Below are 27,339 nucleotides of genomic sequence, written 5' to 3'. Positions count from 1 at the left end.
CACCTCAGCCTCCCAAATAGCTGGAACCACAGGTGCACACCACCTCAGCTGGCTAATTTTTGTATTTTTTGTAGAGATAGGGTCTCTCTGTGTTGACCAGGCTAGACAGTCAGCTCTCTTGAGTGGCTCTCCTCCAAGCAGTTACTCAGGGATTTAGGCTCTGTGCTTAGGAGGAGTGGCTGGGTTGGATCCTTTGTTTCCAGCTGTGCAGATAAGGAAGAGAAAGTGAAACTTGGTGTGGAATGTTTTAAACCTGGAAATGGGGCATAGCACATCTAAAATCTTTGGACCTGAATTCAGTCACAGGGGTCCACCTCCAAGCATGGAGTTCTGGGAAATGTAGTCTTTCTGTGTGCTCGGGGGAAAATAAAACAGTTCAGGCCAGGCGCAGTGGCTCATGCTTGTAATCCCAGCACTTTGGGAGGCCAAGGTGGGCGGATCACCTGAGGTCAGGAGTTTGAGACCAGCCTGGCTAACATGGTGAAACCCCATTTCTACTAAAAATACAAAAAAATTTGCTGGGTGTGGTGGCGCGTGCCTATAATCCCAGCTATTTGGGAGGCTGAGGCAGGAGAATCGCTTGAATCCAGGAGGCGGATGTTGCAGTGAGCTGAGATTGCACCATTGCACTCCAGCTTGGGCAACAACAGTGAAACTCCATCTCAAAAAACAAAACAAAACAAAACAACCCAGTTCAGTGCATACCTAAGTTTGACTCTGCCATACTAGCTATTGTAAACTTGAGTAATTTATTTAATCTCCTAAATATTCTCATTCATCAAATGCAGACAATAATACCACAGACAGTAGTTGTATTGAATGAAGGACAAAATGTACATGGCATGTATAGCACAGTGCCTGGCGCTGTAAATCATAAACGGGAGTTATTGGTTTCTGTTTGTTTGTTATTATTAAGACAGGCTCTCCCTCTGCCACACAGGCTGGAGTACAGTGGCACAATCACAGCTAACTGCAGCCTTGACCTCCCTGGCTCAAGTGATCCTCCCACCTCAGCCTCCTGAGCAGCTGGGACTCCAGGCACACTCCACTATGCCCAGCTAATTTTTTTTTTTTTTTTTTTTGAGACGGAGTCTCGCTCTGTCGCCCAGGCTGGAGTGCAGTGGTGCAATCTCGGTTCACTGCAAGCTCCGCCTCCCGGGTTCACGCCATTCTCCTGCCTCAGCCTCTCTGAGTAGCTGGGACTACAGGCGCCCGCCACCACGCCCGGCTAATTTTTTGTATTTTTTTAGTAGAGACGGGGTTTCACCGTGGTCTCGATCTCCTGACCTTGTGATCCGCCCACCTCGGCCTCCCAAAGTGCTGGGATTACAAGCGTGAGCCACTGCGCCCGGCCATGCCCAGCTAATTTTATTTATTTATGTATTTATTTATTTCTGTGGTGACAGGGTCTCACTATGTTGCCCAGGCTGGTCGTGAACTCCTGGGTTCAAGCCATTCTCCTGCCTCAGCCTCCCAAAATGGGGGAATTCAGGCATAAGCCACTGGGCCCGGCCAGTTATTAGTATTATAGAATTTCTCATGTCTCTTACAGTCCTGGTTATGTCAATTCCCTGGCCAGTAGTGGAGATGCCAAACTTTTCCACGTAGTATCCATTTGTTCCTTGCTCTCTGCCCACAATATAATGTACGTTGGTTTCATCAAAAAGAAAGATTAAGGACTTGGAGCAGGGCCCACTTGGCAGGATGTAATGTGAAGAGCAGTGGGTTACAAGTGTCATTTTGCAAGACATGCCCTAATGCAGAGGCTTGGGAACAGTGGAGGCACCCATGAACCCCCCAGGGGTGGCTGAGATGGCCCTTCTTGTTGTTCTTGACAACAGGTGTTGGCAGACTTCCAACAAAGCTGCCAAGGAGTCTATTCTCTCTGGAATTTAAAGGGAGAGGACAGGGTGGTGTCCACAGGAGGTGAGGGGCAGCAGCTGTCCAGAGCTTACAGCTTTCTCCATACTCAATGGCACTGTAATTTAAGTGGCTCAACTAAGGCCTGTCCAAAAAGGCCCACATAGGAACACCCTGCACCTCCCGAAAAACGGAACATGGAGATTCATGAGCAGGATGTAGGGTGGACTCCCTACAAAGAGTCATGCATGACCGTTTATTTTCTGCTGGGTAGAAATGTCCCTTTCAGTTTGGAAATGGAGACTGAGAGCCAGAATTTGGGAACCGAAGCCCTCATAGACTTTATCCCATTTCTGACACACAGACAAACCATGATTTGGCCCCTCAACACAGAAGGCTGCTTAACTTTCTAGTTCGTGACCAGAGTTGAGAAGTTCAGCACATTTGGCAAACAATGTAATTCATGCTGGTGTAGCCAAATTAATCCTCTTTTAGGTTAGTAGATGTCTAAGTTTTCTTTGTTTTACATACTAGCAGATTTGGGCTGGGCACAGTGGCTCGCGCCTGTAATTCCAGCACTTTGGGAGGCCGAGGCAGGCGGATCACGAGATCAAGACCATCCTGGCCAACATGGTAAAACCCCTTCTCTACTAAAAATACAAAAGTTAGCTGGGCATGGTGGCGTACACCTGTAGTCCCAGCTACTCGGGAGGCTGAGGCAGAAGAATCGCTTGAACCCCGGAAGCAGAAAAACTAGCAGATTTGGGAACACAGTAAAGTAAAAACTCAAGACTCTAGATCCATTTTTAAAAATTTATTTATTTATTTATTTATTTATTTTTGAGATGGAGTCTCGCTCTTGTCGCCCCGGCTGGAGTGCAATGGCACCATATCAGCTCACTGCAACCTCTGCCCCCCAGTTCAAGTGATTCTTCCACCTCGGCCTCCCTAGTAGCTGGGATTATAAGCACCTGCCGCCACACCTGGCTAATTTTTCTATTTTTTTTTTTTTTTTTTTTGACACTGAGTCTTACTTTGTTGCCCAGACTGGAGTGCAGTGGCATGATATCTTGGCTCACTGCAACCTCTGCCCCCCAGGTTCAAGCGATTCTCCCACCTCAGCCTCCTGAGTAGCTAAGACTACAGGCACGCGCCACCAGGCCCAGCCAATTTTTGTATTTTTAGTAGAGACGGGGTTTCACCATATTGGCCAGGCTGGCCTCGAACTCCTGACCTCAAGTGATCCACCCGCCTCGGCCTCCAAAAGTGTTGCGATTACAGTACAAGCATGAGCCACTGCTCTCAGCCTTAATTTTTATGTCTAAGAAAAAAAATTTTTTTTTTTTGAGACGGAGTTTCATTCTGTCGCCCAGGCTGGAGTGCAGTGGCAGGATCTCAGCTCACTGCAAGCTCTGCCTCCTGGGTTCACGCCATTCTCCTGCCTCAGCCTCTCTGAGTAGCTGGGACTACAGGCGCCCGCCACCGCGCCCGGCTAATTTTTTGTATTTTTAGTAGAGACGGGGTTTCACCGTGGTCTCGATCTCCTGACCTCGTGATCCACCCGCCTCGGCCTCCCAAAGTGCTGGGTTACAGGCGTGAGCCACCGCGCCCGGCCTAGAAAAAATTTTTTTTTCCATAGAGACAGTGTCTTGCTATGTTGCCCGGGCTAGTCTCAAACTCCCGGGCTCAAGCTATCTGCCTGCCTCTGCCTCCCAAAATGCTGGGATTACAGGCATGAGCCACAGTGCCCAGACTGCCTAGCACTGTTTTTATATGAATAGTGTGTTTATTTGGAATGGCTTGCTGCATAGGTAGACTAAAGCTGTCTCCAAGTCACCCCATGGTGCCACTGCTACCACTCATGACCAGGCATGAAAATAAATGTGTGGAGAGCACTGGAAATCAAAGGTTGTGCTGGGCACGGTGGCTCACAGCTGTAATCTCAGCACTTTGGGAGGCCAAGGTGGATGGATCACTAGAGACCCGCCTGGGCAACATGGTGAAACCCCATCTACTAAAAATACAAAATTAGCTGGACGTGGTGGCGCATGCCTGTAATCCCAGTTACACCAGAGGCTGAGGCATGAGAATCTCTTGAGCTTGGGAGGAAGAAGTTGCAGTGAGCCGAGATCGTGTCACTGCCCTCCAGCCTGGGTGACAGAGAGACACTCTGCTAAAAAAAATAATAATAATAAAATAAAAAATTAAAAATTAAATCAAAAGTTGTGGCACACTGCAGTTACCACCAGCATTTTCTGAAGAGTCAAGAAGCGATATAGCAGAAGTTGAGAGTACAAGGAAAGCGAGAAAAGTTAAGAAGAAAGAGGACTAACTTGCCAAAAGCAAATCTACATTTAAAGGCACTGAATCCCTCTCTACTGGTTCTGGGGAGATTGGCTAAAGAAACCCTGTTGTTAAAAAGGCTTTTCTGGGAGAAGTGTGCAACATGCGGCCATGAATCAATGACCCAACTTCACATTCTAAGACCTTCTAGTTCCATTTATGTAACTCTGAAAGTTTCCTTTTTTTTTTTGAGACAGAGTCTCACTCGGTCGCCCAGGCTGGAGTGCAGTGGCGTGATCTCGGCTCACTGCAAGCTCCGCCTCCTGGGTTCAAGTGATTCTCCTGCTTCAGCCTCCCGAGTAGCTGGGACTACAGGCGCGTGCCACTATCCCTGGCTAATTTTTTGTATTTTTAGTAGAGACGGGGTTTCACCGTGTTAGCCAGGATGGTCTTGATCTCCTGATCTCGTGATCAGCCCACCTCGGCCTCCCAAACTGCTGGGATTATAGGCATGAGCCATCGCACCCCGGCCTCCTATGAACATTTCTTAATAGTGACTCTCCTGATCTATCCATTAGGGCCAATGACCCAGACTACCTCACAGGGTTGTTGTGAGGTTCAAATGAGATAAGGATGTGAGTGTATAATAAGTGCTTTGGTTTAGTTTGGTATTTTAATTTCAGTTTACCTAAAAGCTTCTGAGCTTCTTGGAATTTCCAATAAAAAGTTTAGGGAAACTGACAATCATTTCAAATCCAACTTATTCCTTTCTAACCTCCCCTTCTTCTTCCCAACATATATCCCTGTCTAGAAAGTCCCTATAAGTTCCCTCTTATAATACAAACATCCCTGGTGAAAAGACAAGAGCTGACTTGTTTCCAGATAACACCTTAATGGTTCATATATGCTTGAGTTAAGAGCTGGAATGGTGTATGAGTTGGGCCCTTGAGAGGGAAGGGAGGACCCCCTGGAGGCTTAAACTCTGTAAAGAGATACAGAAAGCTGATGGCAGACTAAGCAGAAAGCAAACTTGGTCGGCTTCCCAATTTTTCTGAGGGAAAAACCTGACAGAACAGGGCCATATTTCAACAATTTTGTTGTATGTGCCAATTCCTATCTAAAGGGTTAGAATTGTTTATTTTCCTCTCTTGTAAGATATACATAATTTACAGATGTAAATGTATAAATTATTTTTAGGCTGGACATGGTGGCTCACCCCTGTAATTCCAGCACTCCGGGAGACTGAGACAAAAGGATCCCTTGAGCCCAGGAGTTTGAGACCAGCCTGGGCAATGTAGGGAGACCCCGTTTCTATAAAAAATACAAAAGTTAGCCGGGTATGATGGAGTGAACCTGTAATCCCAACTACTTGGGAGGCTGAGGTGGGAGGATAGCTTGAGCCCAGGAGGTCGAGGCAGCAGTGAACCAAGATCATGCCACTACACTCCAGCCTGGGTGGACAGAGTGAGACTCTATCTCAAAATAATAAATAAAATTTTTTTAAAAATCAAAATCCAAAAGAAAAAAAAAAGAAAGAAAGAAAAAAAGAAAAGAAAGCAAAGCAAGGGTGGATGATAATAGTCCCTCCCTAAAACTAACTCCCTCCTTGCTCAGGAATCAAAACCTAATTTTATAAGACTGATGAAAAGCCACAAGAATAGGATTATGGGAGGGGCCTGAACTCTGCTAAAATACAGGCACAGTTTCTATGAGCCCTTACTGCTCAGGGGTCATGTGGCCAGAGGTCACAAGATCTGTGACTTTCCCAATTGCTCCTATAGATAACATCACTATTGTAGAGCCTAAGATTTTTTTTTTTTTGAAATGTTTTTCAGACTGAACCTATCCAGAATTGTGATTCATAACTCACCAGATCCTGTGGCCCCCCATCCAGGGGTACACTCAGCACATGAGGACGCCTGTGATTCTGACCCTATGAGTTCATCCCCAACCAGTCAGCAATACCCAATCCCTAACCCCCTGCCCACCAAATTGTCTGGGAGACTAATTTGAGTGATAACTCCAGTTCTCTTGTGTGGGCCAGCCACGTATCAATAAAACTCTTTCTCTACTGCAATGCCATGGTCTCAGTGGATTGATTTTGTCTGTACACTGGGGCAGGAAGAACCCATCAGGTGATTACAATAGTATTTTGATGAACTGCTTTTCTTAGTTTTAATATAGTCCAACCTATCAATTATTCTTTTTATACTTGGTATTTTTTGTGTCCTGTTTAAGAAAACTTTGGCCTATTCTCACTTTTTTTTTTTTTTTTTTTTTTTTTTTTGAGACAGAGTTTCACTCTTGTTGCCTAGGCTGGAGTGCAATGGCACGATCTTGGCTCACTGCAACCTCTGCCTCCCAGGTTCAAGCAATTCTCCTGCCTCAGCCTCCCGAGTAGCTGGGATTACAGGCCTGGGCCACCACGCCTGGCTAATTTTGTATTTTTAGTAAAGACGTGGTTTCTCCATGTTGGTCAGGCCAGTCTCGAACTCCCAACCTCAGGTGATCTGCCCGCCTTGGCCTCCCAAAGTGCTGGGATTATAGGCATGAACCGCCATGCCCAGCCTATTCTCACTTTTTTAAAAATAGAAAATTATTATTTTCCAAGGTAAATTGTACTTTGGTAGACCGAGGTGAAACAATTGCCTGAAGCCAGGGCAACATAGTGAGACAAAAAATAGTTCTACAAAAAATTTAAAAAATTAGTCAGATGTGGTGGCATGGGCCTCTGGTCCTAGCTACTTGGAAGGCTGAATTGGCAGGATCACTTGAGTCTGGTGGTTGAGACTGCAGTGAGCCATGATCATGCCACTGTATTTCAGCCTGGGTGACAGAGGGAGATCCTGGCAAAAAAACACAAAAACAAAACAAAACAAAACAAAAAAATGTAAAAAATGTAGGGCATGGCCTGGTGCCTCGATACCTGTAATCCCAGCACTTTGGGAGGCCGAGGTGGGAGGATCACCTGATCCCAGATGTTTGAGACCAGCCTGGGTAACATAGTGAGACCTTATGTCTTCTTACAAAAAATAAAAACTCATAGACTTATAGATTATCAAAAAGAAGAAAAATAATCACCTATAATGCAACATCCAGAGACAGAAGCTTTATAAACATTTTGGTGCATATTCTAGTATTTATAAATGTTTATACACATACTTTATTTTTTCTCAAAAAAAAAAAAAACAAAAAAACATGACCTCTAATCCCCAGCACTTTGGGAGACCAAGGTGGGAGGATCACTTGAGGCCAGAAGTTCAAGAACATCCTGGGCAACAAAGTGAGACCTTGTGTCTACAAAAATAAAAATGGAAAATTTGCCAGGTACAGTGGTGTGCACTTGTGGTCCAAGCTACTCAGGAAGCTGAAATGGGAAGACTGCTGGAACATAGGAATTAGTGGCTGCAATAAGTTGTGATCACACCACTGCACTCCAGCCTGGTAGACAGAACAAGACTCTGTCTCTTAAAAAGAAAAAAGAAAAAAAAAAAAAGGATGATACTGTCCTTGCTTTCAGCAAACTTTTTTTTAAATTTTTAATTTAATTTTTTAAAAATGTTTATTTAGAGACAGAGTCTCATTCTGTCACCCAGGCTGGAGTGCAGTGGCGTGATCTTGGCTCACTGAAACCTCTGCCTCCCAGGTTAGCAATTCTCCTGCCTCAGCCTCCCAGGGAGCTGGGACTACAGGTACCCGCCACCACATCTGGCTAATTTTTGTATTTTTAGTAGAGAGGGGTTTTTGCCATGTTGGCCAGGTTGGTCTCGAACTCCTGACCTCAGGTGATCTGCCCTCCTTGGCCTCCCAAAGTGCTGGGATTACAGGCGTGAACCTCTGCGCCCAGCCAATTTTTTTTTTTTTTTTTTTTTTTTAAATAATAGACACAATCTCACTATACTGCCCAGGCTGTTCTCGAACTCTTGGGCTCAAGTGATCCTCCCACCTCAGCCTTCCAAAGTGTTGGGATTATAAGCATGAGCCACTAGACCTGGCCTAGTTAATTGTTTAAAACTTAACATTTTATCTAAAAATACTTATCTTCATAAATTTCAATGGTTGTATAATATTCCATTATAGGGATATACCAAAAGTGTCAGGCCAGGCACTGTGGCTCACACCTGTAATCCCAGCACTTTGGGAAGCCAAGGTGGGTGGATCACCTGAGGTCAGTAGTTCAAGACCAGCCTGACCAACATGGCAAAACCTCGTCTCTACTAAAAAATACAAAAAATTAGCCGGGCCTGGTGGTGGCGTGGGCCTATAATCCTAGCAACTCGGGAGGCTGAGGCAGGAGAATCGCTTGAATCCAGGAGATGGAGGTTGCAGTGAGCCAAGATCGCACCACTGCACTCCAGACTGGGCAACAGAGAGAGACTCCATCTCAAAACAAAACAAAACAGAAACAAAAACAAGAAATGCAGAAGTGTCCTTTTTAACTAGTAGATTTTACATAGTAAAATGTAAACAAGCAACATCAGTAACACTAAATGGAACTCTTTAGGAGTTTCCTTTAATTGAGGATCATTTGAGAAATCCACCAAGCCAGTTGTATATAGCGTCGGAATTTTAGGCTCAGTTATACTTCTGACTCCATGGCCATGGGAAAGTCACCTAATGTCGCTCTACCCTGGAATTCTCCATGTTAGAGAGGAGGTCTCAGAGCAAATAATCATTGAGGTTTGTTCCAACTCTGAATGTCTGAGGATTCACCCATAACTGAGGCTGTTGCAATGTGTCTTTTCCTTCTGTAGTGTTTTCGCTGACTCACTTGTGACCCAAATGCTCCATCAGGTCAGAGGAAACATGTATACATAAGAAAAACCCTTGGGAAACTCGGTGGCAAGGTAATCATGTCCTTGGAGCAGAATAAGTGCGAGGGATAAACAGCACAGCTTTGCTTAAAACCAGCTGCCCTTGTGTGACCTGAAGGGGCTTCCCTAGGGAGGAGCTAAGAGGTGAAGCTTTGCTTTTTGTAAGAAGAAAAGTGATTTGAAGAATTAAGGACTTTCAGGAGGGAAAATCACTGCTATGTTTAACTCTCAAAAGTTGAGGAGGCCAGACTTAGTGGCTCATGCCTGTGATGCCAACAATTTGGGATGCCAAGGTGAGAGGATCGCTTGAAGTCAGGAGTTCAAGACGAGCCGGGACACATAGTGAGGCCTTGTCTTTACTAAAAACAAACACAAAAACAGAAAAAAAAATCCACCAGCGGCAGGGGGTGGTGGTGGGGGGGGGAAGAATCCCAAATTAAAAAACATGCCATAAAAGGTACAAGGGTAAGGCATTGCAAAGACCTATTATTAAGGGGGTTGAGGGCCGCACACAGTGGCTCATGCCTGTAATTCCACTTTGGGAGGCAGATCACTTGAGCCTAGGAGTTTCAGCCCACAGTGAGCTGTGATCGCGCCACTGCACTCTAACCTGGATTGCAGAGTGAGATTCCATTTCAAAAAAAAAAAAAAAAGGAGTTGAGCAGAGGAAATACTAGGTGAACTCCACTCAGAAATGTCACCTTGAATTACCAGGATGATAGTCAAGGGTCTGTCTGATTTGGAAAGTGAGGGTCAGAAATCTGAATTTTGGTTGGTGTTTATTTGCTCACCACATTGCTGTGGACCAATCACCTCTTTGAGTCTGTGTCTCCATCTGTACCATCTGTAAAATGAAAAAATGATAGTATCACATAAGCTTGTCGAGATAATTATGGAGATAAGCGGCTTGAGGCAAGTAAAGTTCTTAGCCAGTCCTGGCATGTGGTAAGCGCTAAGGTTTTTTTTCTTTTGCAGTTAAAAACATTGAGGCCAGATACAGTGGCTCATACCTGTAATCCCAACACTTAGGGAGTTCGAGGTGGAAGGATTGCTTGAGCCTAGGAGTTCAAGACCAGCCTGGACAACACAAAGAGACCCCCGTCTCTAAAAAATAAATAAATAAAAATTATTTTAAAATTAAAATAAAATATCGAGATAAAATTCATAATCCAGACCAGGTGCGGTGGCTCAAGCCTGTAATCCCAGCACTTTGGGAGGCTGAGGTGGGCGGATCACGAGGTCAGGAGATCGAGACCATCCTGGCCAACATGGTGAAACCCCGTCTCTCTTAAAAATATAAAAATTAGCTGGGCGTGGTGGTGCGTGCCTGTAATCCCAGCTACTGGGGAGGCTGAGGCAGGAGAATTGCTTGAACCAGGGAGTCGGAGGTTGCAGTGAGCTGAGATTGTACCACTGCACTCCAGCCTGGGGACAGAGTGACACTCTGTCTCAAAAAAGAAAAAAAAAATTCATACACCATAAAGTTCATCCTTTAAAACTGTGCAACTTAGTGATTTTTCATATATTCACAAGACTATGCAACCATCACCACTAACTAATTCCAGAACTACCCAATTTTCATCACCCCAAAAAAGACTCTGGGCCCATTAACAGTCATTCTTCATTACCTTTGTTACCCCTAGCCCCTGGCAACCACTAATCTACTTTCTATCTTCATGAATTTCCCTATTCTGTATATTTCATATAAATGGAATCTACAACATGTGGTCTTTTGTAATGGGCATCTTCCATTACCATCAAATACTGGATATTGTTGTTGTAGTTATTCCTATTTCCTATATATTATTAAAAAAAAAATAGAGGCCAGGCGCGGTGGCTCATGCCTGTAATCCCAGCACTTTGGGAGGCCGAGGTGGACAAATTACAAGGTCAGGAGTTCGAGACAAGCCTGGCCAACATGGTGAAACGCCATCTCTACTAAAAACATAAAAAATTAACTGGGAGTAGTGGCGGGTGCCTGTAGTCCCAGCTACTTAGGAGGCTGAGGCAGGAGAATCATTGAACCGGGGAGGCAAAGGTCGCAGTGAGCCGACATCGCACCACTGCACTCCAGCCTGGGCGACAGACAGAGACTCCATCTCAAAAAAAAAAAAACAAAAAACAAAAAACAAAAAAAAAAGTTGGGCCGGGCGCGGTGGCTCACGTTTGTAATCCCAGCACTTTGGGAGGCCGAAGTGGGTGAATCACCTGAGGTCAGGAGTTCGAGACCAGCTTGGCCAATGTGGTAAAACCCGTCTCAACCAAAAATACAAAAATTAGCCGAGCATGGCAGTGGATGCCTGTAATCCTAGCTACTTGGGTGGCTGTGGCAGGAGAATCGCTTGAACCCAGGAGGTGGAGGCTGCCATCAGCTAAGATCACGACACTGCACTCCAGCCTGGGAGAGAGTGAAACTCCGTCTCAAAAAAAAAAAAAATTACTTTACTTTTTTTTTTTTTTGAGACAGTCTCACTGTCGCCCAGGCTGAAGTGCAGTGGAATGATGTTGGCTCACTGCAGCCTCAACCTCCCCGACTTCAGCAATCCTCCCATCTCAGCCTCCTGAGTAGCTGGGACTACAGAGACAGGTGCCGCCACAGCCTGCTAATTTTTGTGTTTTTTTTTTTATAGTGAATCCTCATTTTTTTTTATTAATTTTTTTTGCACACAAAACAATAAACATTTTCTAAAAATACATACAAACAAAAAGATGCATATCAAACATATTAGGAAGGTTGCACATGGGAAGACGGGGAATAGAAATGGGGAGTGGGAATTAAAGAAAATAAATGAGAGAGGGACTTTGTATGGATCAAATAACTCAATCCTCTATTTGACAAAGAAGAAGGAAGAGGAAGAAAAAGAAAGTGGGATAAAGGATCAGAAAGGGAGGAAAATAGAAAAAATTAGAGTATGACTCCAGGGTAGACCTGTTTTGTTGTTGCTGGGTTGGTTGGTTGGTTTGTCTGTTGTATTTTTCATATGTTTCGCCATGTTGGCCAGGCTGGTCTCGAACTCCTAGCCTCAAGTGATCAACATGCCTCGGCCTCCCAGAGTGCTGGGACTACAGGCGTGAGCCACCACGTTCAGCCCCCATATTGCTTCTGGCCTCCGTGGTAGACCTCCCAGATGGGGCGGCCGGGCAGAGGCGCTCCTCACTTCCCAGACGGGGCGGCCGGGCAGAGACGCTCCTCACTTCCTAGATGGGGTGGTGGCCGGGCAGAGGGGCTCCTCACTTCCCGGAAGGGGCGGCCGGGCAGAGGCGCTCCTCACATCCTAGACAATGGGCGGCCGGGCAGAGGAGCTCCTCACTTCCCAGACGGGGCGGCCGGGCAGAGGCGCTCCTCACTTCCCAGACGATGGGCGGCCGGGCAGAGGAGCTCCTCACTTCCTAGACGGGGTGGCGGCTGGGCAGAGGAGCTCCTCACCTCCCAGACGGGGCGGCCGGGCAGAGGCGTTCCTCACATCCCAGACGATGGGCGGCCAGGCAGAGACGCTCCCCACCTCCCAGACGGGGCGGCGGACGAGCAGAGGCTGCAATCCCAGCACCCTGGGAGGCCAAGGCAGGCGGCTGGGAGGCGGAGACTGCAGCAAGCCAAGACCACGCCACCGCACTCCAGCCCGGGCAACACCGAGCACCGAGTGAGCGAGACTCCGTCTGCAGTCCCAGCACCTCGGGAGGCCGAGGCGGGCAGAGCACTCGGGGTCAGGAGCTGGAGACCAGCCCGGCCAAGATGGCGAAACCGCGCCTCCAGCCAAAGGAGAAAAAGCAGTCAGCGGTGGTGGCGCGCGTCGGCAATCCCAGGTAGCCCGCAGGCCGGGGCAGGAGAATCACGGGAGCCGGAGGCAGGGAGTCTGCAGCGAGCCGATGAGATTCCAGCCTGGGCCACAGAGGGAAGAAAAGAAAAGAAAAAAGAAAAAGAGAGGAAGGAAGGAAGGAAGGAAGGAAGGAAGGAAGGAAGGAAGGGAGGGCGGGCGGGCGGGCGGGCAGGCAGGCAGGCAAATTTTTGTATTTTTGGTAGTGACAGGGTTTTGCCATGCTGCAGAGGCTGGTCTCAAAAAAAAAAAAAAAATTCATACGCCATAAAGTTCATCCTTTAAAACTATACAACTTAGGGCTCAAGCCATCCACCTGCCTCGGCCTCCCAAAGTGCTAGGATTATAGGCGTGAACCACCGTGCCTGGCCCCTACAAATCAAATAGCATAAACTTCAAATGATATAATAGATAAAAAACCTGCTTGTAAGGAAGAAATTGCTACGGAAATGTAAGAATTAATTTATCCATTGGGGAATTCACTCTTTTGTGGGACTGGAGAGGTGCCCGCAGGAACTCTCCAGAGGGAAGATAAAACCATACAATTCAGAAATATGACAGGACTGAAAATATCCTACTATTATTCAAAAATAAATTACCCATTTTAAAAATGTTCAGTTGACTTTTCTCCAAAAGCTTTTTATTTGCTAGACTAAGTTCTCTTTGTCATGAGACCTGCCACTACCCTGTCCAAGTCGACAGTTTCCCCCAAACCTTGGAGCCATGCTGGGTCTGGATGTGAAACACAGAGGCAGAGCCATGGAGGACGGTAAAAGGAGGCCACCAGCCCCTCCCTCAGGCCCAGCCACCAACTGTGGTCTTTGACGTGCCCCAAAGACACACACTGAATCCATCAATAGATCTTCCGGAGGCAGATATAACATTTGATTTCTAGTCTTAATTTTGCTCTTTTGTAATATGGAAAGAGCAGAGTTAATTTTTATTTCGTGTGTGGGTTATGACTCACTGGGGATTTGTCCATGCAAATGGTCCTGCCCAAATGTAGATAATAATTTAACAACAATCAAAACCCTCAGGATTATTAGCTCAGACTCTAAATGAAAAACTCTTCATTCATGGAAGTAATTATTCTCCTTTGCATTGACTTCCAGAGAATTTCTTAAAGACTTGAGAAGAGTCTTCTCAGTTTGCTGTTTGATTTATCCTTCTCATCACAAGTCATGGATATGTATGACTCTCAGAAGCAAAAGAAGATTAGGAAAGATTGTTGAACTGCCTTTTCGGCATACAGCCTGTTTGATGCTAGGCAATTTTACCTCCCTGCTCAGTACTGCCCTCTCCTTATATTCTTAAAATTTTGAAATATTTGAAGAGGAAGTAGGATATGGTTGTTAAGAGATGAAACTCTTGTTCTGGGAGTTACCAGGGAGAAAAATAAATAAAGTTAATAAGTAAAAGATTTTTAAAAATAAAAAAGAGAAAAATTATTGTTATTATTATCGTAAAAACAGGGTCTCACCATGTTGCCCAGGTTGGTCTCAAACTCTTGAGCTCAGTGATCCACCTGCCTCAGTCCCCCAAAGTGCTGGCATTACAGGTGTGAGCCACTGCACCCGGCCCAAAAAGAGAAAAATTAAAAAAAAAAAAAAATAATAAAAAGAAAAGATCAGACTCTGAAGCCAGACCATCTTCAAATCCCAGGATCACCACTTACTAGATTTGTGACATTGAGCAAGTTTCTAATCTCTGTACTTCAGTTTTCTCATCTGTAAAACAGAGATAATCATAGTAACTGTAGGGTTGTAGGGTTGTTGAAATGATTACATTAGTTAATACACATAAAGAATCTAACAGTGCCTGTCACATAGTAAGCATTTTCTGCTTATATACATATATACATATACATATACATATGTATGAAGAATAATATAACAAAATCTGAGTCTTTACACATAAATCCTAACATTAAGCCATATGTGCTTTAGCTATTTTTTAAATAACTAAAATATGGCCAGGTATGGTGGCTCATGCCTGTAATCCCAGCACTTTGGGAGGCCGAGGTGGGTAGATCACCTGAGGTCAGGAGTTCAAGACCAGCCTGGTCAACATGGTGAAACCCTGTCTCTACTAAAAATACAAAAATTAGCTGGGCTTGGTGGTGGATACCTGTAATCCCAGCTACTCTGAAGGCTGAGGAAGGAAAACCGTTTGAACCTGGGAGGCGGAGATTGCATTGCAGTGAACCAAAATCGCACCATTGCACTCCAGCCTGTGTGACAGAGCAAGACTCTGTCTCAAAAAAAAAAAAAAGGAAATAAAATATTACAGAAACAATTACACCCTTCTAGTATCCCTCTTTTATTACATTTCTTCTTTTCTTTCCTGAGATAACCATTATCCTGAATATTGATTATCCTGAATGTATGATTTATTATGAATCTATTACTTATCTTTTTTTTGAGACAGAGACAAAGCAGTGTCATGGGTGTGTGCATATGTCCAAACTCATCAGAGTGTACATATTGAATATATGCAGGTTTTTGTATATCAGTTACACCTCCATAAAGCTATTAAAAAATAATGGTATCGCCACTGCACTCCAGCCTGGTGACAGAGCGAGACTCCATCTCAAAAAAAAAAAAAGGTATCATATTGAGGGATCCTTTTGCCACCACTCTTTTCACTCAACTTTATTGTATTTACTCATGTTGCCACATGTAGCTACTTCAGCCAATTTAATTGGTGTAGGTGTTTCATTCATGACTATATCACAATTTATCTTTCTTGACTATATCACATTTTCTATACTATTGGACATTTAGAGTGCTTCCTATTGTTTGCTCTCATAAGCATTGTTGCAGTGTACATATTTTTAATTTAAAATAAAAATTTTTTTGAGACAGGGTCTTGTCCTGTCACCCAGGCTGGAGTGTAGTGGTGCAACCACAGCTCACTGCAGCCTAAACCTCCTGGGCTCAAACGATTATCCTACTTCAGCCTCCTGAGTAGCTGGGACTACAGGTGCACACCACTATGCCTGGCTAATTTTTTTATTATTATTTTTTTTTGTAGAGGGGGGTCTCACTATGTTACCCAGGCTGGTCTCAAACTCCTGGGATCAAATGGTCTTCCAGCCTTAGCCTTCCAAAGTTCTGGCATTAGAAGGGTGAGCCACCACACCTAGTTGCAATATACATTCTTATATGTCTTCTTGGGTACACGTGTGAGAGTTTTCTAGAGCATATACCTAGAAATAGAATTGCTGGGATGTAGGGAAAAACGCCTCTTCAACTTTCCTAAATACTGCCAAATTGTGGCTGTGCTTAGTGGTTGTCCCAATTTTCACTTTCCCAGTAGAAAATGAGCAGTTCTCTGTCTCTCCACTGTTAGCAATACTCATTAATGTCGTCAGTTTCTTCATCTGTCAAAGGGAAATCAATATCTATTTCTAAGGGTCTTCTATAAACAAATGGAATATCTGGTGAGATGTTGTTGCCCCCCCCCACCGCCGCCACTATGTTAGACATCATGCTAAGTGCTTTGCATACATTCTCTTATTTAAGTCTCTTTTTTTTTTTCTTTCCGAGATGGAGTCTTACTCTGTCACCCAGGCTGGAGTGCAATGGCATGATCTTGGCTCACCTCCGCCTCCTGGGTTCAAGCGATTCTCCTGCTCAGCCTCCTGAGTAGCTGGGATTACAGGCACCTGCCACCATGCGTGGCTAATTTTTGTATTTTTAGTAGAGATGGGGTTTCACTATGTTGGCCAGGCTGATCTCGAACTCCTGACCTCAAATGATCCGCCTACCTCAGCCTCCCAAAGTGCTAGGATTACAGGCGTGAGCCACCACGCCTGGCCTAAGTCTCATGTTAACTATAGAAGGCAGCTATTAGGAAACAAGACTTAAAAGGAGTAATTAATTTATCTGATGTCACATGACTGGTAGGTGACAGGGCAGGATTTGAACTCAAGTCTGTTGGACTTCAAGGGCCCTTTTGTTGCCCCAGTGCTGAGCTGCATACATAATCTGCAGAAATAGCACTACATCAACTTTTTGTTTTTGTTTTTTTTTGGAGAGAAGCAAGAATATTATTAATATTATACTTTAATTTTACATCAACAATGACACTGTGTAACCAGTAGCACAAGCAAGTGGTAGTGGAGAGAGAAGATGGTCTGGCTTCCTGTTCCTTAACTAGCCTTGACTTTAACAGCAGAGCCCAAGCAACCTAGGAGCGCCTCACCTAGCCTCTTAATGAAGTGGGAAGAGGTGGGAATTGGAAGTCAGAGGCTCAGAACTTAAAGGAGGTTGATGGCAAGCCTGGGGAGAGGCCTGGAAATGAGGGAGGGGCTTTGGGCTGTGAGGAATCCCCTAGCGTAGGTCTTTGGCAGAGAACATGCCCCTGGCCCTGCCCAGGATGGATTCCTTGGCAGTGTCATATGGGTGCTCCTTGGAGGGGATCTCCAGGCTGACTGGAATGGGGCACTGGTGGGTATCCAAGGCGTGCCGCACCATCTCTGTAATGTACTGGTTGATGAGGATGATGCCAGTGTCGTCCCATTTAGAAACTGCCGGAAAGTGTCTTTGATCTCACTGATGGTTGTATGCTTCTCCACCACCAGGAAATTGGGGTGGTAGTTCTTGTTAAGCTCCCCTATGCCGCCCCGCAGGAAAACAGTCACCATGTCCTGGTCTCCGAACTGTCTTTTTAGATGAGGAGTTGAGAACTGGAATGTACTTTTGTGTACATGAAAGTTATAGAGCTTGGCCGGGCACAGTGACTCACGCCTGTATTCCCAGCACTTTGGGAGGCCGAGGCGGGCAGATCACCTGAGGTCAGGAGTTTGAGACCAGCCTGTCCAACATGGTAAAACCCCGTCTCTACTAAAAATATAAAAATTAGCTGGGCGTGGTGGTGCATGCCTGTAGTCTCAGCTACTTGGGAGGCTGAGGCAGGAGAATCACTTGAACCCAGGAGGCGGAGGTTGCAATAAGCCCAGATTGTGCCACTGCACTCCAGCCTGGGTGACAGAGCTACAGCCAATCTAAAAAAAAAAAAAAAAGTTATAGAGCTCAACTAACAGTCTGGCTCTATGTTAATAGGGAGAGGTTGGGAGTGAGTGGGAGGTGTAGACAAAACAAGGTTGGCTGTCAGTTGATAATATTGAAGCTGGGTGACGCATACATGGGAGTGCATATACTATTCTATTCACTTTTTTGTTTGTTTCTTTGATACAGGGCCTTGTTCTGTTCACCTGGGCTGTAGAGCAGTGGTGTGATCACAGCTTGCTGCAGCATCAACTTCCCAGGTTCAAGCGATCCTCCCATCTCAGCCTCCTGAGTGGCTGGAACTACAGCTGCACACCACCACACCCAGCTAATTTTTTTTTCCTGTAAAGTTCTATTGAGTTAGTAAATTTTCCTTTTTCTTTTTTGTACAGATGAGGTTTCACCATGTTGCCCAAGCCAGTCTTGAACTTCTGGCCTCAAGAAATCTGCCTGTCTTGGCCGCTCAAAGTGCTGGGATTACAGGCATAAGCCATTGCACCCAGCCTACTTTTTTTTATTTTAAATAGAGTTTCTCTCTGTGCTCAGGCTGGAGTGCAATAGCATGATCATAGCTCACTGAAACTTTGAACTCCCAGGCTCAAATCGTCCGCCCGCATCAGCCTCCTGAGTACCTAGGATTATAGACATGTACCACCACAACTGGGTAATTTTTTAATTTTTTTTTTTTTTTGGTAGAGAAAGGGTCTTTCAGCCAGGTGCGGTGGTTCACGCCTGTAATCCCAGCACTTTTGGAGACCGAGGCAGGCGGATCACCTGTGGTCAGGAGTTTGAGACCAGCCTGGCCAACATGGTGAAACTCCACTTCTACTAAAAATACAAAAATCAGCTGGATGTGGTGGTGCACACCTGTAATCCCAGCTACTTGGGAGGCTGAGGCAGGAGAACCACTTGAACCCCGGAGGCGAAGGTTGCAATGAGCCCAGATTGCGCCACTGTACTCCAGCCTGGGAAACAAGTGCTAAACTCTGTCTCAAAATAAATAAATAAATAAATAAATATTTCCATAATAAAAAGCGAAAAAAATTTCCATAATAAAATAAAATTTCCATAATAAAATAAATAAATAAATAAATAAAATAATTTCCATAATAAAAAGGGAAAATATATTTTTAAAATATATATTTTTAAAATATATATTTTTAAAATATAATTTTTTAAAAGGTCTGGCATCATGTTTAATTTTTTTTTTTTTGAGACGGAGTCTCGCTCTGTCGCCCAGGCTGGAGTGCAATGGCGCAATCTCAGCTCACTGCAAGCTCCGCCTCCTGGGTTCATGCCATTCTCCTGCCTCAGCCTCTCCAAGTAGCTGGGACTACAGGCGCCCGCCACCACGCCCGGCTAATTTTTTGTGTTTTTAGTAGAGACGGGGTTTCACTGTGGTCTCAATCTCCTGACCTCGTGATCCGCCCGCCTCGGCCTCCCAAAGTGCTGGGATTACAAGCGTGAGCCACCTTGCCCAGCCTTAATTATATATTTGCAGATTTAGGTATTGAATGAATTTGGGTCTCTGATGTGAAAATCGAAACTTAGTAATACAACATCTTTATAAAACACTTTATAGTTGGCAAAGTATTTCCAGACTTTATCTCACAACTACTCTCAGAGGTAGATGGAGAGTACCTCTGAGATGATAATACTCCATTTCAGAGAAAAGAAAAGAGAAGTTCAAAGCAGTAGATCTGGGACCTTAACCCAGTTTTTAAACATGGAATTCAGTGATCTGCTCCTTTTATTCAAAACGGTTAAAGCCCTGTGCTTTTTCTGATTACAAAAATAAGCCTGGGAAACAGTGAGAACGTATCTCTACTTAAAAACAAACAAAAAATGTGGCTAGGCATGGTGGTCTGCCCCTGTAGTCCTAGCTACTCATGGGGTTGAGATGGGAGGATCTCTTGAGCCCAAGTGTTTGAGGTTACACTGAACTGTGATCATGCCACTGCACTCCGGCCTGGGTGACGGAATGAGACCCTGTCTCTAAAATAATAATATATGTATATAATTTTAAAACAATTTAAACAAATTACAAAGAAGAAAAATGTGACCTCACCACACAGAGATAGTATTGTTAACATTTTGTATATTATTCTTCAAAATTTTGTTTTTAATTTGTTTTTTTTTTTCTAGATGGAGTCTCTCTGTTGCCCGTGCAATTCTTCTGCCTCAGCCTCCCAAGTAGCTGGGAATACAGGTGCACACCCCCATGCTGAGCTAAGTTTTGTTTTGGACAGAGTCTTGCACTGTTGCCAGGCTGCAGTGCAGTGGCAAAATCTCGGCTCAATGCAACCTCTGCCTCCTGGGTTCAAGCGATTCTCCTGCCTTCGCTTCCCAAGTAGCGGGGACTACAGGCACAGGCCACCATGCCCAGCTAATTTTTTTTATTTTTAGTAGAGACAGGGTTTCACCATGTTGGCCAGGATGGTCTCTATCTCTCGCCCTCATGATCTGCCTGCCTTGGCCTCCCAAAGTGCTGGGATTACAGGTGTGAGCCACCATGCCCGGCCTGTTTTAAATTTCTTTTTACAAAAATAAACATATGACATAGTTTTGTAATCTTCTTTGTCTCTTGAACAATTGTAGTTTAAACATGTGCCCATGTCAATAAATTCAGATCTGCATTTATTATATGGCACTCTTGTAACTAATTTAACTGATCTCCTTTTGTTAAGCATTTAGATGGTTTCCAATTTTTCAAAATTATGAACAATAGCAAAGTAAACTTTCTTGTATCTTGGCTCATTCATTATTTCCTTAGGATTCATGACTGGGAGTGGAAAATCTGGGCCACAGCATTTAGAAGAATTTTGCTACATAATGCCACCAATCTCAGAAATTTATGGATTTATATTCTTAACCATCCAGTTGGGTTTTTTCCCCACCAATTGATTGTTGCTTTTATTGAGACAAACGGAATTCAAACACACCAGTGAAAATATAGAGTTTAATTTGCTGACTTGTAATCAAGTTGAACCGTTGAGCAAACCATTAATAAACAATTAACTGTGTTTGCCTAAAGTAATGATCTTCTGCTGGGCTCAGTGGTTTATGCCTGTAATCCCAGCACTTTGGGAAGCTGAGGCAGGAGGATCGCTTGAGCTCAGGAGTTCAAAACTAGCCTGGACAACAAAGTGAGACCTTGTCTCTACCAAAAATCAAAAAATTAGCTGGACATGGTAGCACGCACCTGTGGTTCCAGCTACTTGAGTCCAGGAGGTGGAGGCTGCAGTGAGCTGAGATCATGCCATTGCACCTCAGCCTGGGCGACAGAGTAAAAGCTTGTTTCAAAAAAAGAAAGAAAGAAAGAAAAGAGAAGAAAAGAAGTGGTAATGACCTTCAAGCTTTAAGGTGCATTAGAATCACATGGTGATTCCTGGGCTCTATTTCAGACACACTGACTTATACTGTAGGGGTCTGGGACCCAAGAATGTGCTTTTTTTTTCTTTTTCGAGACAGAGCCTTGCTCTGTTACTCAGGCTGGAGTGTAGTGGCACACTCTCGGCTCACTGCAACCTTCGCCTCCCAGGTTCAAATGATTCTCGTGCATCAGCCTCCCAAGTAGCTGGGATTACAGGTGCCCGCAACCGTGGCTCATTATTTTAATTTTAATTTTTAGTAGAGACGGGTTTTCAACCATATTAGCCAGGCTGGTCTCGAGCTCCTGGTCTCAAATGATCCACCCACCTCGGCCTCCCAAAGTGCTGGGATTATAGGCATGATCCATTGTGTCCGGCCAAGAATGAGTTTATTTATTTATTTATTTATTTTTGAGACGGAGTTTCACTCTTGTTGCCCAGGCTGGAGTGCAGTGGTGCGATCTCAGTTCACTGCAAGCTCCGACTCCTGGGTTCAGGCTATTCCCCTTCCTCAGCCTCCTGAGTAGCTGGTACTACAGGTGCCCGCCACCACACCTGAGTAATTTTTTTTTTTGTATTTTTAGTAGAGACGGCTTTCACCATGTTAGCTAGGACAGTCTTGATCTCCTGACCTCATGATCCGCCCACCTCAGCCTCCCAAAGTACTGGGATTACAGATGTGAGCCACCACGCCCGGCCAAGAATGGGCATTTTTAACAAGACCCACCTGCTCCCAAGTGACTGTGATTTAGGGAATTAGACTCTTGAGATACTAGCTTAAGGATACACACAAGGATAGGTCAATAGTGTGCTGATTATGGACCTGTTTAGCTTTTGGCCACATGAGGTCTGATGAGAGAAAGGAAATATTCACTTATTCTCTCTAGTGTTGGCCTCTTCCACCTCATTCTGTCTCTGTCTCTCGGACACACAGACACACACAGAGACACACAGACACACACACACACACTCTTGTGGAGGAAATGAGCATTTTACTTTTGGGGATGCCTTTACAGCAGGCTGCTATTGTCAGTTACAAAGAGTTGCTTTCTAGCGATTCCTGTTTAGGGCTTTCTGTTTTGTTCTGATTTGCTTTCTTTTTCAAGCAGGCATCTTCGATGTTCCTGACCAGTTAAGCACCTGACAGTCACTTGATTTTTCGTTTTCTGTAGAAACTCACTTTAAATCATCCCAGAAGTTCTGCAGTGTGAGATTCGAGGAGATTGGAGGCAAATGAGTCCAGTGAAATTCTACGGGGCCTCTGAGAGGAGGCCCCTGGGTTGTCATCACTTGTTAGCATGGTCCTTCAAAATTCAAACTGGCTTTCCAGGCATTTTCCTTTCCAGGATAGCTCCCCTTTGCCTAGCTTTAGGAAACAGCTTTTAATTTTCTCCTTGAAGGTCTATTTTTGACACAAAGGCTTCATTTTTCATAGAACCCTGCAGCTTTTCTATGTTTGGAGGCCTGGCAAAGGCGTCAGACATGTGACCCTCCTAGGCAGGTCTGCCCTTGAAAAATGTATGCTAAGGGGAGGGCTGAGGCCTTCCTTGCTCCCTGAGGCCTTGCCCCTACCCAGATGCCTGCCTGGGCCCACTGCCGAGGGCCCCAGCCAACTGTCACATGTCCAGCCAGAGCAGCACTACCCACGCATGTAGAGCCAACCTGTGTTTCATCTTTCCAGCGTCAAGTTCATGCAGACAATTTATTTTTCTGATAAGTGACTTCTATTACTGGGAAAGGACCAGATGACTGCCATTTATCCTTTAAAAAAAAAATATATATATATATATATATATATAAAATTATTCATTCACAGACATTTTCCATTTATGCCAAATGTTTATCTCTACCACATGCAGTATACTTCATGTTAACAGAACCAAAGGGCCAGGTAAAAAACAACTTTGTTGAAATATAATTTACATACAACAATGTTCACCCATTTAAAGTGTACAGTTTGGCAGGGCGTGGTGGCTCATGCCTGTAATCCCAGCACTTTGGGAGGCCGAGGTGGGTGGATCACTTGAAGACAGGAATTCTAGACCAGCCTGGCCAACATGGCAAAATCCCATCTGTACTAAAAATACAAAAATTAGCCAGGCGTGGTGGTGTGCACCTGTAATCCCAGCTACTTAGGAGGCTGAGCCTGGACAGTCGCTTCAACCTGGGAGGTGGAGGTTGCAGTAAGCCAAGATTGCACCACTGCACTCCAGCCTGGGTGACAGAGGGAGACTCTGTCTCAAAAAAAAAAAAATGTACAGTTTGATGAGATTTGATAAATGCATATACCCATGTAACTGTTACTACAATTAAGATATAGAACAATTCCATTAACCCAACCCAAAAGATCTACTCATGCCCCTTCCCAGTCAATTCTCTGGGCCCCCTCCAAGCTTCCCTGCACCACAAGGCACCATTGGGGTCACTTCATCACTATAGCTCAGTTTTACCTATTCTTGAACTTCATATAAGTGGAATTACACAGTATATATTCCTTTGTGTCTGGCTTTTTTTGCTCAATATGTTTCTGAAATTCATCCGTGTTGCTGTACCTATCAATAGTTTACTCCTTTCGATTACTGAGTAGTATTCCATCGTATGGGCATATTACAATTTGTTTATCCATTTGCTTGTTGATGAACATTTAGGTTGTTTCCATTACTTGAATACTGCAAATAAAACTGGTATGAATGGGCCAGGCGCGATGGCTCACACCTGTAATCCCAGCACTTTGGGAGGCCAAGGCGGGCAGATCACCTGAGGTCAGGAGTTCAAGACCAGCCTGGCCAACATGGTGAAACCCCATCTCTACTAAAAATGCAAGATTAGCCGGGTGTGGTAGCACATGCCCATAGTTCCAGCTACTTGGGAGGCTGAGGCAGAAGAATTGCTTGAACCCAGGGGGCGGAGGTTGCACTGAGCTGAGTTCGCACCACTGCACTCCAGCCTGGACAACAGAGCAAGACTCCATCTCAGAAAAAAAAAAAAAAAACCTGCTATGAATGTTCATGTATAAGTATTTGTATGGACATATCCTTTCATTTATTTTGAGTAAATAGATAGGAGCAGAATATCTGGGTTTTACAGTAAGCATAAGTATATGCTTAACTTTTAAAGAAATGGGGCATCAAAGCATGATGTAGACTGATTAAAAAGGAAATAAAAAGAAATGGGACAGTTAAAAACATCTCATTTTTTGTTATCAATTCTATATTATATGTCAAGAATGTCAACTCCTATTATATGTCAAGAATTGCAGCTTTCTATTCTTGTGGTTCATTTGGAAAGAGAACTGTTTTGAGTCAGAAGTCTGGGCCAGGACCCCTTGACCTCAGGAGTTCAAGACCTGCCTGGGCAACATAGTGAGACCCCATCTTAAAAAAAAAAAAGAGTCAGAAATCTGGGGCTTGGCCCAAGTAGCTTAGTTCTAGACCTGGATTTTGGAAAGAGGGTCATTTAGCTTTTTCAGAGCTTCAATTCCCTAATCTTTAAATTAAGGCTAATAATTTCTTATGACAATCAGAAATTGGAAGTAGTCTCAAACTTCATCAACAGGTCACTGGTCAAGGGAAATGTATCCTTAAATTGGAATACTATACAATCATTAAAAATAATAATGGAGCTGGGTGCAGTGGCTCATGCCTGTAATCCCAGCACTTTGGGAAGCTGAGGCAGGAGGACTGTTTGAGCCTAGGAGTTAAAGACCAGTTTGAGCAACATAGTGAGATCTCATCTTTACAAAAAATTAAAAAATTAGCTGAGCTTGGTGGAGTGTGCCTGTAGTCCCAACTACTCTAGAGGCTGAGGTGGGAGGATGGCTTGAGCCCAGGAGGTTAAGGCTGCAGTGAGCCATGATTGTGCCACTGCACTCCAGCCTGGGTTCCGAGACCCTGTCTCAAAAACAAAAACCAGAAAATAAACAAACAAAATTAAAATAAATATAAATAATGACATGCATATATATTTACTGATGTGGAAAGCTGTTGTCAGCATACTCTTAGTGAAAAAAAAGCAGCCTAGAAAGGCAGAGTATGATCCCATTTAGTCACATTATACAAATGGAGAAACAGATGAAAAACATATTTACTCAAATATTAACAGTGGTTATCTCTGAGTAGTGGGATTTAGGATGATTTTTACTTTCTTTTTTTACAATTTCTATATTGCTTAATTTTAGTTGCAACAAGCATGTATGAGTCTTTCAAAAATAATAAAGCTATTAAAAAATAAGCCAGTGTAATTTGTTTTTCCTGAGAATGAGATAAGAGAATATATGGATATATTGAAGAACTGTAAGGTATTACTAGTGACATGGCCAAAGAAAATAAAACATTGAAAAAATAAGGAAGGCCAGGCATGGCAGCTCACGCCTATAATCCCAGCACTTTGGGAGGCCTAGGTGGGTGGATCACTTTAGGTCAGGAGTTCGAGACCAGCCTGACCAACATGGAGAAACCCTGCCTCTACTAAAAATACAAAAATTAGCTGGGAGTGGTGGCACATGCCTGTAATACCAGCTACTCAGGAGGCTGAGGCAGCAGAATCACTTGAACCCAGGAGATGGAGGTTGCAGTGGGCCGAGATTGCACCATTGCATTCCAGCCTGGGCAACAAGGGTGAAATTCCATCTCAAAAAAAAAAAAAAGAAAAAATAAGGAAAAAAGTAAACTGTCAAGTGTTACATAAATTTAAGGTATTGGCATTTTTTTGTTTTGTTTTGTTTTGTTTGATTTTGTTTTTTGAAACAGAGTCTCACTCTGTTGCCCAGGCTGGATAGTAGTAGCACTATCTTGGCTCACCGCAACCGCAACCTCCACCTCCTGGGTCCAAGCGATTCTCCTGCCTCAGCCTCCTGAGTAGCTGGTATTACAGGCACATGCCACCACTCCCAGCTAATTTTTGTATTTTTAGTGGAGATGGGGTTTCGCCATGTTGGCCAGGCTGGCCTTGGCCTCCCAAAGTGCTGGGATTACAGGCGTGAGCCACTGTGCCTGGCCAAGGTATTGGTATTAATATTAGTATTTATTAGCTTAGTCTCCTCTAAAAGGATCTTGAAAATCGACAAAGTAATCCCATAAAAGAAAGTAATGATGGCTCCTTACAAACACAAGTAGGCTGAACACAGTGAAGATGTAAAATCCTTAGGATTGAAAGAGGCCGGGTGCAGTGGCTCATGTCTATAATCCCAACACTTTGGGAGGCTGAGGTAGGAGGATTGCTTGAGGCCAGGAGTTCAAGGCCAACCTGGCCAACATAGCAAGACTCTGTCTCTAATATAAAAATAATAAAAATTTGAACACGGTATTTAAACTTTTAATTTCTATTTCCTGATCTGCAAATTGGAGTAATAATAATAATGATCTCATTTTGTTGTGAAAATGAAATGAACCAAAGTACTTAATGTGATGGACTCTGACACATTGGAGATTCATTAAATATTTGTTCCCTTTTTTCTCCTTTTCTTTCTTAACTTTACCTGAGATGCAGACAGCAAGATGTTGTACACATTGGAACCCAGTTGGTAAAAAAAGAGTGAAGAGAATGATTATAATAGAATGGGAGAGGCTGTGGGTTTTTGTTTTTGTTTTTTTAACTTGAGGGAGAGATAAGGAGTTCATGTTTACTGGGAGGATGTTTGACTTGGCAAACTAAAGGGGCCAAGAAGAGAAGGGGGAAAAAAAAAAGAAAGGAAGAATGGACTACTTCTGGATGTATCTAGGCCAAGGGACGTGAGATAAAGACAGTCAGGTTTTCGTCTGCATTCTCCCATTCACCACAGTAGGAAAAAAGAGACCCAGGGTCTCAGATGCTTTGTCCAGAAGAAAAAATAGTACAATAGGATGGTGCCTCCCATTTGAGTATCTCTTGAGTAGGGTAGTAGGGTAGAAGAACTGGAAAAATCCCGAATGTGGGGGTCTGGTCCTTTCCCATCATGCTTTGGGAGGATATTGAAAGTGGAGGGCTGCTCTTCAACCTCACCTATTCACTTCCCAGAGAAAATATACCCCCCCAGGTAGAACTTAGATTGCATTTCCTTTTCCTGGAGTGACTTCTAGGTATGTTTTTGTGTTCAGTACAGAAAACACGAAGCAGCAAAAAGAGCCAGGTCTTGACTGGGCACAGTGGCTCACTCCTGCAATCCCAGCACTTTGGGAGGCCGAGGCAGATGGATCACCTGAGGTCA

At 44.2% G+C, this 27,339-nt stretch overlaps 1 pseudogene; it reads right to left on the bottom strand.

Moving 5' to 3' along the window:
- Positions 1–17,106: 17,106 nt before the first annotated feature.
- On the bottom strand, positions 17,107–22,442 carry LOC101176502 (annotated as a pseudogene).
- Positions 22,443–27,339: the final 4,897 nt, after the last annotated feature.

The sequence above is a fragment of the Nomascus leucogenys genome, chromosome 22a, assembly GCF_006542625.1.
Source record: "Nomascus leucogenys isolate Asia chromosome 22a, Asia_NLE_v1, whole genome shotgun sequence".
Classification (NCBI taxonomy): Eukaryota; Metazoa; Chordata; class Mammalia; order Primates; family Hylobatidae; genus Nomascus; species Nomascus leucogenys.
The sequence above is the reverse complement of the archived record's forward strand: the minus strand, read 5'-3'. Positions and strand labels throughout refer to the sequence as shown.